Genomic DNA, 17,526 nt, shown 5'->3' with positions numbered 1-17,526 from the left:
TAGATCCTGTCAATTTTATTCGATGTATCTGGCAAAGGATGTTGATAAAAAAAATTATTCCCCCTGATGCTTAGATTATGTCAATTTTATCCGACATATCCGACAAAGGATGTTGATAATGAATTTATTCACTCTGATACTTAGATTTTGTCAATTTTATCCGATGTATCTGGCAAAGGATGTTGATAAAAAAATTTATTCATTCTAACACTTAGAATTTGTCAATTTTATCCTATGTATCCGAGAAAAGGATGTTGATATAGAATTTAGTCACTCTGATACTTAGATTTTGTCAATTTTATCCGACATATCCGATAAAAGATTTTGTTATAGCATTTATTCATTCTTAATATTAGATTTTGTCAATTTTATCCGACATATCCGACAAAGGATGTTGATAATGAATTTATTCACTCTGATACTTAGATTTTGTCAGTTTTATCCGACGTATCTTGCAAAGGATGTTGAAAAAAAATTTATTCACTCTAACACTTAGAATTTGTCAATTTTATCCTGTTTATCCGAGAAAAGGATGTTGATATATAATTGAGTCACTCTCATACTTAGATTTTGTCAATTTTATCTGCCATAAACGATAATGGATATTGCTACAGCATGTATTCATTCTGAAATTTAGATTTTTTAAATTTTATCAGACATATCCGACAAAGGATGTTGATAATGAATTTATTCACTCTTAAATTCAGATTTCGTCAATTTTATCTTATGTATCAGCGAAAATGATGTTGATAAAAAAAATTTATTCCCTCTAACACTTAGATTTTGTCAATTTTATCCTAGGTATCCCAGAAAAGGTTGTTGATATAGAATTTACTCACTCTGATACTTAGATTTTGTCAATTTTATCTGACATATCCGATAAAGGATGCTGTTAAAGCATTTATTTATTCTGAAAGTTAGATTTTTTCAATTTTATTTGATGTATCTGACAAAGGATGTTGATAAAAAAAATATTCACTCTGGCACTTATATTTTATCAATTTTATTCGATGTATCTGGCAAAAGATGTTGTTAAAAAAAAATATTCACTCTGATACTTAGATTTTGTCAATTTTATCTGACATATTCGACAAAGGATAATGATAATGAATTTATTCATTCTGAAATTTATATTTTGTCAATTTTATCCGATGTATCTGCCAAAGGATGTTGATAAAAAAAAAATTAGTCACTCTAACACTTATAATTTGTCACTTCTATCCAATGTGTCTGAGAAAAGGAGCTTTATATATAATTTAGTCACTTTGATGCTTCGATTTTTTCAACTTTGTCCGAAATATCCGATAAGTATCAGAGAAAATAATGTTGATAAAAAACTTTATTCACTCTGTCACTTAGATTTTGTCAATTTTATCCGACATATCAGATAAAGGATGTTGTTAAAGCATTTATTTATATTGAAATTTAGATTTTGTCAATTCTATTTGATGAATCTGACAAAGGATGTTGATAATAAAAAAAATTTATTTACTCTGGCACTTATATTTTGTCAATTTTATTCGGTGTATCTGGCAAAGGATATTGTTATACCATTTATTTATTCTGAATTTAAGATTTTGCCAATTTTATCCGTCATATCCGACAAAGGATTTTGATAATGAATTTATTCATTCTGAAATTTAGATTTTGTCAATTTTATCCGATGTATCTGCCAAAGGATGTTGATAAAAAAAAATTATTCACTCTGACACTTAGATTTTGTCAGTTTTATCCGACATATCCGATAATGTTGTTAAAGCATTTATTTATTCTGAAATTTAGATTATGTCAATTTTATCCGATATATCCAATAAACGATGTTGTTAAAGCAGTTATTCATTCTGAAATTTAGATTTTGTCAATTTTCTTTGATTTATCTGACTAAGGATGTTGTTAAAAAAAATATTCACTCTGATACTTAGATTTTGTCAATTTTATCTGACATATCCGACAGAGGATGTTGATAATGAATTTATTAATTCTGAAATTAAAATTTTTTAAATTTTATCCGATGTATCTTCCAAAGGATGTTGAAAAAAAAATTTATTCACTCTAACACTTAGAATTTGTCAATTTTATCCTATGTATCTGAGAAAAGGATGTTGATATAGAATTTAGTCACTCTGACGCTTATATTTTGTCAATTTTATCCGACATATCCGATAAAGGATGTTGATAATGAATTTATTCACTCTGAAATTTAGATTTTGTCAATTTTATTTGATGTATCTGACAAAGGATGTTGATAAAAAAAATGTATTCACTCTGGCAATTAGCATATGTCAATTTTATCCCATGTTTCTGAGAAAAGGATGATGATATATTATTTAGTCGCTCTGATACATAGATTTTGTCAAATTGATGAGGCATATCTGATTAAGGATGTTGTTATAGCAGTTATTCATTATGAAATTTAGATTTAGTCAATTTTATCTGACATATCCGCCAAAGGATGTTGATAATGAATTTATTCATTCTGAAATTCAGATTTTGTCAATTTTATCCTATGTATCAGAGAAAAGGATGTTGATAAAAAAAAATTATTCACTCTGACACTTAAATTATGTCAATTTTTTCGAACATATTCGATAATTGATCCTGTTAGAGCATTTATCCATTCTTAAATTAAGATTTTGTAAATTTTATTTGATGTATCTAACAAAGGATGTTGATAGTAAAAAAAAATTATTCGCTCTGGCACTTATATTTTATCAATTTTATTCTATGTATCTGACGAAGGATGCTGTTAAAAAAATATTCACTCTGATACTTAGATTTTGTCAGTTTTATCCGACATATCCGACAAAGGATGTTGATAATGTATTCATTCATTCCAAAATTTACATTTTGTCAATTTTATCCGATGTATCTGGCAAAGGATGTTGATAAAAAAATTTATTCAATCTAAAAGTTATAATTTGTCAATTTTATCCTATTTATCTGATAAAAGGATGTTGATATAGAATTTAGTCACTCTGATACTTAGATTATGTCAATTTTATCCGACATATCCGATAAAGGATGTTGTTAAAGCATTTATTCATTCTGAAATTTAGATTTGTCAATTTTATTTGATGTATCTGACAAAGGATGTTGAAAAAAAAAATTATTCACTCTGACACTTATATTTTATCAATTTTATCCGACATATCCGATAAAGGATGTTGATAATGAATTTATTCATTCTGACACCTAGATTTTGTCAATGTTATCCCATGTGTCTGACAATAGATGTATGCAAATTCCTTTTCTTACATCTCCAATGTTTTAATAGAGATTCTAAACGTTTGATATGCTAGCTTAGCTTACTCTAAAAATAATGAACACATAAAAATATGATATTTTTAATGAAATAATGTTATGTAGAATATTAATACAAAAATATATTATGATACATTATTAATATCAATGATTAACTTTGGACATTTTGAGTCTTTTCCATAAAATAGTTCCCCATGTTCTCTCTTGATATTGTAGCTATTGTCTTCTCTTAGTTTGGAATCAGTAGAATAATCATTATTCCATTTTGAGTCATACACAATTTTTACTGGTGTCTCATCAACAGGCTCAATATGCTTTTCGTCTTTGATATTTTTTGGTTCATTGACTGTTTGATCAATGGTAGTAACGTTTGCTGGTGCTTTGTTTTTCATCGATTCATGTTTATATTCCATAGTGATATTTTGTGACAATGCCATTTTTATATTTCTTGAAATTTCACTCTCTGTTCTCACCTTATGTTTACATAGGTAACAGTTTTGGCATGTAGACAAGATATGGTTTACGATATTAGTAGAAGAATATGCCTTACCTTTATTGACCTTCCATTGAATGCTAATTCCCGAAAGCTGACGATTGGATATATCAGTAGGTAGTGTGTTACCTGCAACAGTAGCAAGGAGTTTTCCTCTATCATCAATGATTATTTTTATGTTGGCATTCTCTTTGAGCACAATCATCTCTGGGGATATTAATCTCGCATAACCACCAACATAAGAGTTGAATTTTTTCGGTATTCCAAAAAAATCTAATTCCTTACTGTCATGACAATGCATGCATACATTGCCAATAGTGCAATAGTGCAATAGTTGCCAATACTTGTTTCATAGTTCAAATACTTCTCCTTGTCGGCATTCAATGCTACAATAACCTTGTTATGTGAACACACTTTATTAAAATGCTCCATCTTCACTTTTTTTAAGATATGACTTATGTGTTTATAATTCCACTGCGTAAAAAATACTGATTTAATACATGCAATAGACTAGGTAGTGTCGATAACCGGACATAGAATACCAGTGGGAAAGCCATATCGTGTCTCTGACCAATCATAGAGCACAATTGTTAGAGCCGCAAGCATATTTTGTCATTTTAAGATACGTACAAAAAAAATAAAAAAATAAATAAAGTTGAATAGTTTCGAAGTTTTAAAAAAAATAGTTTGTTTTTATGAAAAAAATATTGAATTAGAACCATCAGTCCTCATCATTATGAGTATCCAAAACTGGACTTAAGTTTCACATTTGAACTAGATAATTGTATTTTCCATAATTTTCATAAAAAGAAACTAGAGTTTACGGTCAAAACCATTATTAGCTCAGATTTTACGGAAATAGTTTTATTTTTCGATCCAAAAATAGACTTAAGTTTCACATTTGAACCAGAGAATTTTATTTTCCATAATTTTATTACAAAAAAAAACTAGATTTTACGGTAAAAAACCATTATTATCTCAGATTGCACATAAATAGTTTATTTTTCGATCCATAACTGGACTTAAGTTTCACATTTGAAGCAGAAAATTGTATTTTCCATAATTTTCTTACCAGAAACTAGAATTTACGGTCAAAAACCCTTATTCGCTCAAATTTTACGGAAATAGTTCTCACCAATCAAGTTATCAAAAAATATTTGAATATATTAAGTTATAGGCATTACTAGTTTAGAAAAACTAGAATAGTAATTTAAGTTTGTTTCATATGATTCGAAGGCATGTAAAAAAAAAAGTTGAAAAAATATATCATTTTAAAAAAAAAGGGGGGGGGGCAAAACTTTGGCGGTCCGGGGCCCCCTTCGAGTTTGGGGATAAGGGACCTTTGGGGAGTTGATGTCTCTGCTGGTTAGGGTCGTGTGTGCGTATTTTCCATTATGGTTAGTACAAAAATACAACACAAAAATTTATTTGAAAGGCTTTATAAGGTTTTTTATTAAATTAAATATTAAAATTATTTTATTACCATCTACATCTCTCTTAGTATCAACTTTTTAGTATACTAAAACGTTAGACCCTATTTTAAATTGACAATACTGTTCAAACATCACTTGTGTATTATACAAACCACATCGGAGAGGTAAAGCTAAGTCAACTCACAATGTCATTATATCGTCGTTAGCCATTTTCATAGACTGATGTTGTTTCAAATTTATAACAAATTACCTGAGTTAACAACCCCTTCGGGGTTACCTTAACTGCTAATCAGTTTAATCCTTTTTTTTCCACCTTCATACAATCCAATCACTAATTAGAGTCATTCACACTCCTATTATTCGAAACATTAATTAATATCGTTCATAGTGTCAAATTTCCGAATTCCTTATCCCATTTTGCAAAAATGTCAATCAAAATAATTCCTAAATACGCAATTTGACAATCTCTAGTTTTGGATTTAAAAAAAACAAAAACTAAAAAAAACAAAAAAGTAAAGTGTAATACTCGCTCTCTTTTAAAAATTGAACCAGACAATACCTAACAAACCAGACTATACCACCCAGACCAGACTATACTCGCAAAACCAGACTATACACACCAAACCAGTTTATACCCACCAAACCAGATTATACCAACAAAACCAGACTAGACCCAACAAACCAGAATATACCCACCAAACCAGAATATACCCACCAAACCAGACTAGACCCCAAACCAGACTATACCCACCAAACCACACTCAATCCTCCAGAAACCTGTCTGGTTGGCCTTGGTAAGTCAATAACCCAAATAGCACAAGATGGACCAGAAGTATAAGGCCATGTGAGGGAGTTCTGAATCTCTTTGAAAAGGTGTATACGTCTCCGCAAATAACATAGAGATTCCTAGGGCAGCAAGCAAAGTATAAGTTACTACTCTACTATCACGGATGCGTTTTTATTTAATTTTTTTTTCCAGGGGTGATCTTATGATTATGTTCTTAAGATTGGAAAATTAAAGAAAAAAACATGTTTTTTTAACTGAAAGTAAGGAGCGACATTAAAATTTAAAACAACAGAAATTATTCCGTATATGAAAGGGGCTGTCCCCTCCTAAACACCTCGCTCTTTATGCTAAATTTTTTTATTTTTTAAAAAAATAAAGTTGTGAGACAGAGTAAAACTTTAGCGTAAAGATTGAGGCGTTGAGGAGGGAACAGCCCTTTCATATACGGAATAATTTCTGTTCGTTTTAAGTTTTAATGTCGCTCCTTACTTTCAGTTAAAAAAACTTGTTTTTATTTATTTAATACTCTTAAAAAGGGAATTACAACTTTCGATTTCCAATCAAATGAACCCTCTATGAAGTTTATACGAGCATCCCTTCCATAACAACCATATATGCCCCCAGGACATAACTTGCAACGCCTACCCTCGGGCCCTGGGGGGGGGGGTGTCGACACGGGAGTTTGTTGTTATTTGAACTTTGAACTATTTTTAACAAAATTTCTGCCTCAAAATTTTTATCTGATGCATTTAAGGCGTTGAGCGGGGGGGGGGACTAGTTGCCCTACAATATCTTTTGACTCTTAAAAAGTGAACGAGATCTCTTAACTTCAAATCAAAAGAACCCTCTCCGAAGTTTATACAAGCATCCCTTCAATAAAAAAGATATATTCCCCCAGAGCATTACTTACATCGCCGGCCTCCGGGCCATGGGGGGTTGCGTCGACAGAGGAGTTTTTCTTATCTGACCTTTGGTTACTTTTTAATGAAAGGGCTACTTTAAAAATTATATCGGATAGGGTTGGGGAAAAAAGGGTGTGTGTGGGGGGCTAGTTGCCCTCGGATATCTTTTGACTCTTAAAAAGTGAATTAGAACTTTCAATTTCCAATCAAATGAGTCCTCTCTAAAGTTTATACGAGCTTCCCTTTCATAAGAATCATACACGCCCCCAGGGCAAAACTTACAAAGCCTACCCCCTCGGCCCTGGGGGGTTATATTGACACCGGAGATTTTGTTATCTAATTTTTGAATAATTTTAAAAAACTGGATATCTCAAAGTTTGTAGCGGATGGTTTTGGGGAAAAAAGGGCATGGGGGGTCTAGTTGCCCTTAAATCTCTTGACTCTTAAAAAGTAAACTAGAACTTTCAATTTGCAATCAAATGAGCCCTCTATGAAGTTTATACGAGCATCCTTTTCGTAAAAACCGTACATCCCTTAGGGCATAACTAAGAATGCCTTCTCCCGGGCCCTGGGGGGCTGTATTGGCACTCAAGTTTTTCTTATACAACTTTTGAACTATTTTTTTAACAAAATGTCTATCTCAAAATTTTCATCAAATGAGTTTTGAAAAAGAAGGCATGGGGGGGGGGGCTAGTTGCCCTCGGATCTCTTTGACTGTCAAAAAGTGAACTCGAACTATAAGTTTCCAATCAAATGAGCCCTATCTGAAGTTTACACGAGTATCCCTTTCATAAGAACAATATAGGCCCCAGGGCATAATTTACAACGCCTGCCCCCGGGCCCTGGGGGGTTATTTCGACACCTGAGTTATTGTTATCTGACCTTTGAACTATTTGTAACTTAATGCCTATCTCAAAATTTTTATCGGATGCGTTCGGGAAAAGGGGCGTTGGGGGGGGGGGCTATTTGCCCTCCAATCTCTTTTGACTCTCAAAAACTGAGCTAGAACTTTCAATTTCAAATCAAATTAGCCCTCTCTGAAGTTTTTACGAGCATCCCTTCCATAAGAACCCGGTATTCCCCCAGGGCATAATTTATAACGCCTGCCTTTGGGCCCAGGGGGGGGGGCTGTTTCAACCCTGGAGTTTTCTTTATATGATCTTTGAACTATTTTTTAAAAAATGGCTATCTCAAAGTTCCTATCGGATGGGTTTGAGAAAAGAAGGGCTTGGAGGAGGGGGCAGTTACCCTCCGATCTCCTTTGACTCTTAAAAAGTGAACTAAAACTTTCAATTTCCAATCAAATGAATTCCTCTTTGAAATTTATACGAGCATCCCTTCTATAAGAACCATATATGCCCCCAGGTTATAACTTACAATGCCTGCCCCGGGGGGGGGGGGTTGTGTCGACACCGGAGTTTTGTTATATCATCTTTGAACTATTTTTAACAGAATCGCTATCTAAAAATTTTTATCGGCGGCATTTGGGAAAAAAGGGCGTGGAGGGGGGCATAAATTATAACCCTTTATGCCCCCAGGGCATAACTTATAACCCTTTCCCTGAAGACCTTTAGGGGGGGAGTGTCATGTTTAAACATATAATTTCCAGAACTTTCAACTACATTGAACAAAATGTCTATCTCAAAATTTTGATTGGATGTGTTTGGGGAAATGGTGGGTGTGGAAGGGGTGTTAGTTGCCTTCCACCCCTTTTGACTATTAAAAAGGGCACTAGCCATTAAAATTCCCAATCGAATGAGCCCTTTTTGAAGTTTCTACGACAACGATTTCTATAAAAAACCTCATATGCCCCCCGGGAATAACTTAAAACCCTTGCCTTGAGGGCTGTGGGGGGGGGGGGGGGTTGTCATCCTCAAATACCTAATTTCCAGAATTTTAAACCACGTTGCACAAAATGGCTATATCTAAATTTTGATTGGATGTGTTTTTGGAAAAGGTGGGCGTGATAGGGGGGATAGTTGCCCTCCAATCACTTTCGACTATTAAAAAGAGCACTAGCCCTTTGAATTTCCAATCGACCTTTTTGGAAGTTTCTACGACAAAGCTTTCTATAAAAAAGCTTAGATGCCCCCAGGGCATAACTTACTACCCTTGCCTTGAGGGCTGTGGGGGAGTGTCCTCCTCAAAAACATAATTTCTATCCAGAAGTCAACTGCGTAGAACAAAATGGCTATTTCAAAATTTTGATTGGATGTTTTTGGGGAAGCGTTGGGCGTGGAAGGGGTATTCGTTGCATTTCAAACACTTTTGACCCTTAAAAAGGGCACTAGAACTCTCGATTTCCAATCGAATGTGTCTCCTTTGAAGTTTTTACGACGGCCCCTTTCATATGAAGTGCCTCTGGGAAAAAAATAAATAATATTAATAATAAAACAATGGAGCCTTTACTATAGGCACAGCTACAGCGTATTTGCTATTGGGAAGTATGCATACATTTTTCGGGGGGGGGGGGTTTTCTACAGGTGGGATTTTCCACAGGGATAATTTGTCGTAGGGAGGGAAGTTCTCACTGGGCGAAATTTTACACTGGTGAAATTTGCCAGAATTCCTATACGAGATTCTTCGTATGTCTTGCTTTCTCTTTGTCGATTCAATTTTAGATGTGAAGATATTAAGGGTAAGTGCCTGGGGTAAATTTTTACCAGTATTGAATTGTCTAGAGCAGTGTTTCTCAAACTTGTTTAGACACTATATCCCTTTTACCCAAAAAACATTTTGGGTACCCCTTCTCAGTTACTACTAATAGGCCTACTAAGTAAACTATAAATGCTAGGCCTACATAGCTAAAATAGAAATAAAATTACCAGTCCTTGGGTTAAAGAGTCTCTTTATTTTTTTGTTGGCTGGCCTTGTACCTCCTAAAAAATTTTGTGTGTCCCCAAGGGGTACGCGAAAAACAATTTCAGAACCACTGAAGTATAAATCGGAGAATAGAATAGTATAAATAGTATAGTATAGTATAGTATAGATATAGTATAGTATAGTATAGTATAGTATAGTATAGAATAGTATAAATAGTATAGTATAAATAGAATAGTATAAATCGGAGAAATCGGAGAAGAGCAATCCCCTCATATACGTAATAATTTCTGGTAGTTTTAGTTTTATGTTGATTTTTTTTTATTTAATTAAGTATAAAAAATAAGTTTTTTTTCAACACAAAGTAATGAGCAATAGTTAAACTTAACACGAACATAAATTATTATGTATATGAGGGGGTTCGTCCCCTAGTCAATACCTCGCTCTTTATGCTAAAGTGTTTTTAGTAGTTTCAAAAGAGCTATTTATTCTAATTAAACGGTTTTTGTGATTCAGGATTCATTCTTAAAGAATTCTAGCAAAAAACGAACTTTACCGTAAAGAGCGAGGTATTGACATGGGGAAAAACTACTTATTTATAAGCTTAGAGTTTTGAAAAACTTTTGGAAGACAAATCCAAATTTTTTGTTTCTCAACAGATTGAATATTCAATAATGATCATGAAATTCCAATATGGTCTCTAATATTCAATTTAAGCTGTTGAAATTCCAATGTTGCTGTTGATAAACATTACAAACAATTTTTTTAGAATCTAAAACAATTTTTTTTACAGTACAAAACAAGTTTTTCCAAGAAAAGTAAACAACTCCATAAGCCCAAAATGAGCAGAAATAAAGTCAAATAATCATCCAAACGCAGAACTACCACAAATCCCTATCAATAAATAAATGAAACTCAAAACGAACAGAAATTACAATACATAGCCGAGTCAAACTCAAAACGAGCTAAAATTAACGTTACTACGGCTGATAACCCCCATTTCTTCTCAAAACCAGAACATAATTTGTGTTTTACTGAAAGAAAATAAAAACGAATGACCGTGGATTGTCTGTTTAATTGACATATATTTATATTTATTCATTGAAGTTTTGATAGTTTTTGTTAAAAAAAACTAATAATAGTTTTTTGTTTAAAGTAAAAGAAATCGAAAACATTTAAAAGGTTTTTTGTTTTCAGTAAAGCGCAAAATGTGTTCTGGTCTTGAGAAGGCATGGTGGGAAATAGCCGTACAAACGTTAATTTTTGCTTGTTTTGAGTTTGACTCGGCTATGTATTGTAATTTCTGATCGCTTTGAGTTTAATTTATTTATTTATTGATAGTTATTTGTGGTAGTTCTACGCTTAGAAAATTGTTGTACTCTATGTCCGCTCATTTTTTGCTTAATGGAGCTCTTTACTTCTCTTTTAGCCCAGTAAAAATAGCGTTTGAGGTCAAACAAATTGTAACAAAAATGATTTTTGCACCAAAAAATGCAGAAAAATTAGGAGAACAACATACTAAAAGCCCACCAAAATCCACCGATGGAAAAAAGTTTGACAGGGGAAAAAAGAAGGGAAAGAGGGAAAATTCTGAAAAAATGCCAGGACCTCTGATTTTAGCACTGTAAATACCCAGTCCTGCGTAGTTCAAGTCGCAGAACTCGAATTCTGCATCATAATTATTATATCACACTACCGGGGGTATCTGATAGGGCTAGCGGGGGAAACAGGGGAAAATGAGTAAGACTCAAATTCGCTTGATTTCATCGCTGTAAAGACTATTTCTGTTATTATTTGAGATGCAGAATCCAAATATTCCTTCAGAATACTAGTTTTCCCTCATCGGAAAAAAACTGGCAGAGGGTGAAAAGTAGGGAAATTAAATTCTCTTTCTTTTTTTGGCTGCGGAGCCCATTTCAACAAGGAATCGATCGCAGTATATTAAGAATCATCACGGTGTATAAAATTGGTACAGATTGATTGTACTTCGGCAAATCACAGACTTAAAACAAATCAAATAATAAAAAACAAATAATAATAATAATTAAAACAGGAACTTAGTTGTTAAAATCATCATCAAGGTCAATGCTTTCTGAATTTTGGCAGTCGGTACCATTACACTCGGCACTTGCTTTTGTGCAATGAAGTCCGTTTCTTTTGCAACTGCAACGCTTTGTTTCACAGCCTGACTTGCAAGCACATCGTACCATTCTCAGTAGTGCTTCGGGTGCTGGCTTCGAGTCCATCGTTACAGGTACGTTCTAGGTTCTGTCTAGCCGCCAACCCCAGTCACATATCCATTCCATGACCTGTAGGAAAACTCTGAAGAAGTGAAACCTCGCAGCTGACAATGTCGGAGGCAAGCTTTCTGGGCGGACGAACGAGGTCAAAGAAGCCAGTTTTGGGACAAATATGGTGTGACGCAAATCCTGAAGGTTGGTATCAGCTTTAGCCCAATAAACAAGCAGTGTGAGCTTTTCGCCTGCACTGATGATCTAATGCTTTTCTAAGTTCTTCCGGCAAAAAACCGCCGCATTTTTTCGGAATTCTTCATTGATCTTAGCCAATAAAAGTGACACTGACTTTCCTACGCCGTAGAGGTCGTATCGCATCCCAGGAAATCATGGATGGGCAGTATGACATCTGCGACTTCCCCAAGCTTGCTTTTTAGTTCTCTTATATTGTAGAGTTTGGATGTTCCCGGCTTGGTCTCCGCTCGAAAGAAAAGTGGGTAGCTTTCTGGCTGGCAATGGTGAAGAAGCAAGACGAGCAGGTCTGTGTCATTGCCAACAAGACAGGTTTCTACCTCAGAACAACTTGTCACTGCGGCTGTCGCAATCGTGAAATCTGCATCACCTGAGGCATACACCACGCGACATCCTGACGAGCTTAGCACTCCACCAAGCAGGGGGAGGAATTTTCCCTTGTTCTTCAGGTTGTTCAGGAAAAAGTCTTTTTTGAGGGTTACCGTTGTTGTCCCAGAAAAGTCGATATCAGGAGATCTTATGCCTTTCGATCTTTTCAAGTGAGTCTCGTCTCTTGTTGACGGTGAATCTTCGTATCCATCGAACACAACCGTAGCATTTCCAAAATCAGCTTCGACATAGCTAGCGTAGGCCAGACATATTTGTCCAAAAGCAGCGCCGGTTGTCCAAGGCAATTTATGTAGGAGCTATCCTCCATCTACAACATATTTGCAACTCGTTGAAAGATTCGCAGAAGAGCCTTCGATCATTTTCCAGAGGGCATTTGAGAGGGAAGCTTTGTCAGCTGTGCGTAGTAGTTGGTATGACCCGAAAAGTGCAGGAGGAAAAGAGCAAAGTTCATAACCAAGAGTATCCGACAGATCCTGACCGTCGGCAGTAGCTACAGCCGCTAGTCGCTGGAACAATAACGTTTGGTCAATCTCGACCGGCTCACCATCAAGCTTCGGAGCCGACTTTGCAACCATAGTTACGACTTTATCTTTCCTTTTGAGTATAAAAGTCTCTACTGGCTTTCCACCCATCCCTTGCAGTATGTGCAACCCAACGTCTTTTGCTTCGTCGACGTTGACCTCTGGCGAAGCATTCACTCCGGTAACAATATTCTTAAGCTCCTGACCCCCTGTTGAACGGCTGCAAAGGCTCAAGGAACTTGAGCAACTTCTGCAAATCTTCGCTGTCTCTCAATATCCTGGACCCCTATGTATCAACGTGCTGGCCGCTTGTCTGGTAAACAGATCCGGTTAGGTCTTGCATGATTGCATTCATTTGAGCTCGCACTGGCATAGATAGTGTCTAGATCGACCGCTGCGCTTCATTCATACCTCTCCCTCTAGTGAGACCGCCAGCGGTCCTCAGAGTTTTCATGAAGACTTGGTCTATAAAAAGGTCTGCTGCCAGTCCTGACCACGAATGTTCGGTTCTGTTAACAGAAAAGTGACCAGTTCGGAACTTCTCGTATAATTCTAGCTGCGATTCTTTCAAACCGACAAGGGTTTGTAAATGAATACGGGCTGATTTAGCATATGCAGTTTGACCACATGCAGCGAAATAAGGAAGCATACTAAACCAGCTCTGAAGATACAGGTCGAAATCTCCAGTCCGTTCAGCGCGAACTGACATCCAAAGAATTTTATTCATTTCAGAATACTGTTCAAGCCACAGTTTCGCAGTCCTAGATTCGCTAACTAGCTCCTTCTTTGCCTGCTCAATTTTTTCTATAAGTGAAACCACCGCTGGAGACGCAGAAAGGTCTTCAATTGAAATATTTTTGGATGTCAGCTCTGTATAGACCCTGGCTACGCTCACCATTTGGGGTGCGGGTTCACTTCGTAGACCGTCGGCAGTATCTTCGAAAGCACGGGCAAAAAGTAAGATGTGCAGAGCTAAGTCAAGAAGAGAATGTGCCCTCATTGCTCTAGAAACTGCTTTGTGAGAGATGATGTGTTTTACAGTGTTCGGTGCGTCGATCTGTTCAAGGAATTCAACCAAACCTGCTTCTTCCATAAAATAGCCCATATACCCAAGAAAACTCATTCTTCCATGAAAGGACCCAAGCATTACTAAGACCTCTTTCAAGGGGCTTCTGAAAGGCGACGATTCAACCATCATTTTCGCTTTCCAATACAGTGGTTGGTCGAAGGTTACAACAGGAATCTGGTTCAGTTTTTTTGCCTTCTCTGCAATAAACATCAACGTTGTGTTGATGCACGTGAGATCAGATTGGTTTAAATCAGTCATAGGCTGGAAAACTATTGATGACCACTTCTGGGTTTGTCCAGCATGAGCTGACCGCATTGCACCTGACCAGCTGACTGGAGAACCTCGCAGGGCTAGCTGAGAATTTACCCACATGATATCAAGATGTCTGCCATTGTCTCTGAACTCTGGAAGTACCAACTCTACGTAAGTGAGCTGATTTGTAAAGGCAGTATGCTTCACGTAAGGGTAGATCGGTATAGCAGCTTTTCTATAATTTCTTTCAAGTCAAAATCTTTTCTGGGAAACACGCGTAACTCTTAGAATAGCCATACCATGTGATGTACCGTGCCCATCCAGAGTGTTAGCGTTGTGATCGCAATTGTCTGCAATGTACTGGATAAGAGTGCCTCTTGGTATGTTGAGTTCTTGGTCGGGGCTTTTAGCCATTGCCGCACATATTTCAAATCGGAGGGCTTCTGCATAGCCAACACAAAATCCTAGGCTGCTCAGAGTGTCGACAACGTCGTGTGAACTGAACCGATGATGCATAGACTCAGCCAACCCCAGCTGCATTGGTGCAATAATGCTTCGAGAACTGGTGTTTTGCATTATTGCCTGCCCTCTTGCACTGACCACAAGTTTCGCGTTGTTGTGTTTGATCAAAATGGACATGAAAAGCCGTAGGGATGGAACAAGGAACTCGAGATTGTCCTCTGCAGAAAACTAAGGTGCGTATTTGGTCATATTCTTCTTTGGACGATATCACAGTCTTTATTTTGCTCTCCACTATTCTTGCAAAAGTTTTCGCAATCTCGACTTTTTTTTCTCCGGATTTACGTCTTTTAACAATTCGTATTAATCATGGAGAATGTTTGCAGCGGTTTGCCTAAGTGTCTCGCTACTTTGCTTCTCCAGAACTTAAGGTAGGGTCTCACTGTTATCGCAGTACTCAACTTGCGATTTTTTCAGGTAAACGCTGCTGAGTGGCTTCAGATCAGTTTTGGCTAAAATCACCTCCATTGTTATCAAAATATCGGTCAGTGTAACCTGCACATCGTCCAGACCGACAAAGAAATTCGCAGCTTTGTAAAACGCTTCTTTTCGAACCTCGTCGGAAGGTCTGCCATTTTTACACTTCTTTACTTCAGGTTCACCACTTAATTTCGAATAGCGCTGAGGCAAGTTTTTTCCAGTCCGGAAGTTCACTGAACAAACTTTGTGATAGATAGCATCAGCTGCGTGGAGATCAGCAGTAGCTGCATTTAACCTTCCCAAAATGCTGGTCGACCATTCTTCTTGTCTTTGTGAGCACAGAAGTCTATCACTGGCTTGAAATGTGTCTGTTCTAATAGTCAGAGATGGCCAATAGCCTAGATGACGCAGATCAGCAATGACAGGGGTCGTACGAAACAGACAGTTTTTGTTGAATGCGAATAAAGAACTTGCATAACGTAAGGATCTACTGTTACTTTCTTGATTACTTGCTGAGTCACTTTCATTGCAACGTTTTAAGACTAGAAATTCTTATCTGGTTACTGAAGTCTCTTCGGCAGTGAGCATGAACCTTGTCACCGGGGTTAACTTCGACAGAATCACCTCTTTCTTTACTGGCAGTATTAATTGTGACGGCACCTTTGCTTTCAAGCGTAGAGAGACTGTTATCATCTCCTTCGCTCTAAAGACAGACTGCTCATTGTGAAGCCATACTCGTCTGAAATTACGATACGAAAGATTCAGTAGCAGAGAACTTGATGAATAACTTAATTAGAATATTAATATTAACATTAGAATATTAGAATATAATATTAGAATATTATATAATTAATACAATTAGAATATTTATATAATTAGAATATAATGATAGAATATTAGAATATAACTTAATTAGAATATTAGAATAATATTAGAATAACAGAGAACTCAATTCAGTAACAGAGAACTTGATGTGGGAAGAGGACTGAAGCCGCGAATCTCCTTTATTATTATTATTATTATTATTTATTGGAATACCCGTCATACAAAAAAGGAAAAGACGGAGCAATGAGCAAAAAAAAGCAATACACATAAATGTAGCAATTATACATGTGGTTTTTAGTGACGAACGCTGGAGCTAAGATCTCCAGCTCTTAGAATCAGCTCTTAGAACAAATTACACAGAACGAGAAAGAAAAACTCAATTATACAATGCACTGCAGGTACGCGACATGTTTCTGTTTTTAGGCTCCTAGACACTGAACAAACTTAAATAATCTAAACATCATTGCATCAAGCCGTAATTGGTAAAAAAAAATACCCCAAATAATCATCAGTGAATTAAAAAAGATATAGCCTACAGTGGATAATCATATCAACTAGTATAAATATGACAAGAAATAGTAAAACCAATTAAAAGAACCAATCCCCGACGCAAGTAAAAAACCGAACACTTTACACGACTGATAAGATGTTGTCAGCACTCCCTGAATGAGAAATTTTTTAGTTGGATAATTAGGGAGATACGGAGCAAAGAAATTCACGAGATTTGTCCTCTTCTTGTAGAAAACTGAAATTGAAGCACAAATTGAACGAACATAGTGAATTGTTGTCAGTGACGTAACTAACACAGTTTCCACAGATTCATCATTTCAATCATTAAGATTCGGTTCCAGGAGCTGCAAGATGGCGTTGGTAAAAATAGAGATAAAATGTCACCAAACTGAGTATAGTAGTCACTTAAAACCAAAAGAATTCTCAATGGTACAAGATAAACAAAAAATGACTGACATTCTTGAAGATTCGGAACAAAAATGACCAAAAATTCACAAGAAAACTTGCCTATTTTGAGTATTCAGCACGTTACATTTTTGGGTAATTCAGTCACTGAAGAGACACTAGATGTCAGTCCAGAGAACTCGTCACTAGATGTCATGCCGAATGCTAACTTGTTGATGCCAGGCTTATATCCTGCTACCAGGATGGTCGCATCTTAACATCGCAATGACCTGGAAAACCAAAATCTCCCCTTCTTCCCCCCTTTTCCCCCTCATAAATGTTCAGGGGACAGAGTAATCGAGATTCTGATGCAAGATTTGGCTTCTACGTTAAATCTTACATCGGAAATCATCTTGACTTGGATCAATCCGAACACTTCTGGATTTTGCGAAAT

At 36.0% G+C, this 17,526-nt stretch overlaps 1 protein-coding gene across 1 annotated transcript in view; it reads left to right on the top strand.

Annotated features, from left to right (window-relative positions):
* LOC148956057 (hypoxia-inducible factor 3-alpha-like) overlaps nt 1-17,526 on the top strand; it is a 147,837-nt gene that overhangs the window by 69,965 nt on the left and 60,346 nt on the right. The window lies entirely within an intron of this gene.

This window comes from Artemia sp. Qi Xiang Cuo, chromosome 1 (assembly GCF_049724085.1).
Source record: "Artemia sp. Qi Xiang Cuo chromosome 1, ASM4972408v1, whole genome shotgun sequence".
NCBI classification, from domain to species: Eukaryota; Metazoa; Arthropoda; class Branchiopoda; order Anostraca; family Artemiidae; genus Artemia; species Artemia sp. Qi Xiang Cuo.
The sequence above is the reverse complement of the archived record's forward strand: the minus strand, read 5'-3'. Positions and strand labels throughout refer to the sequence as shown.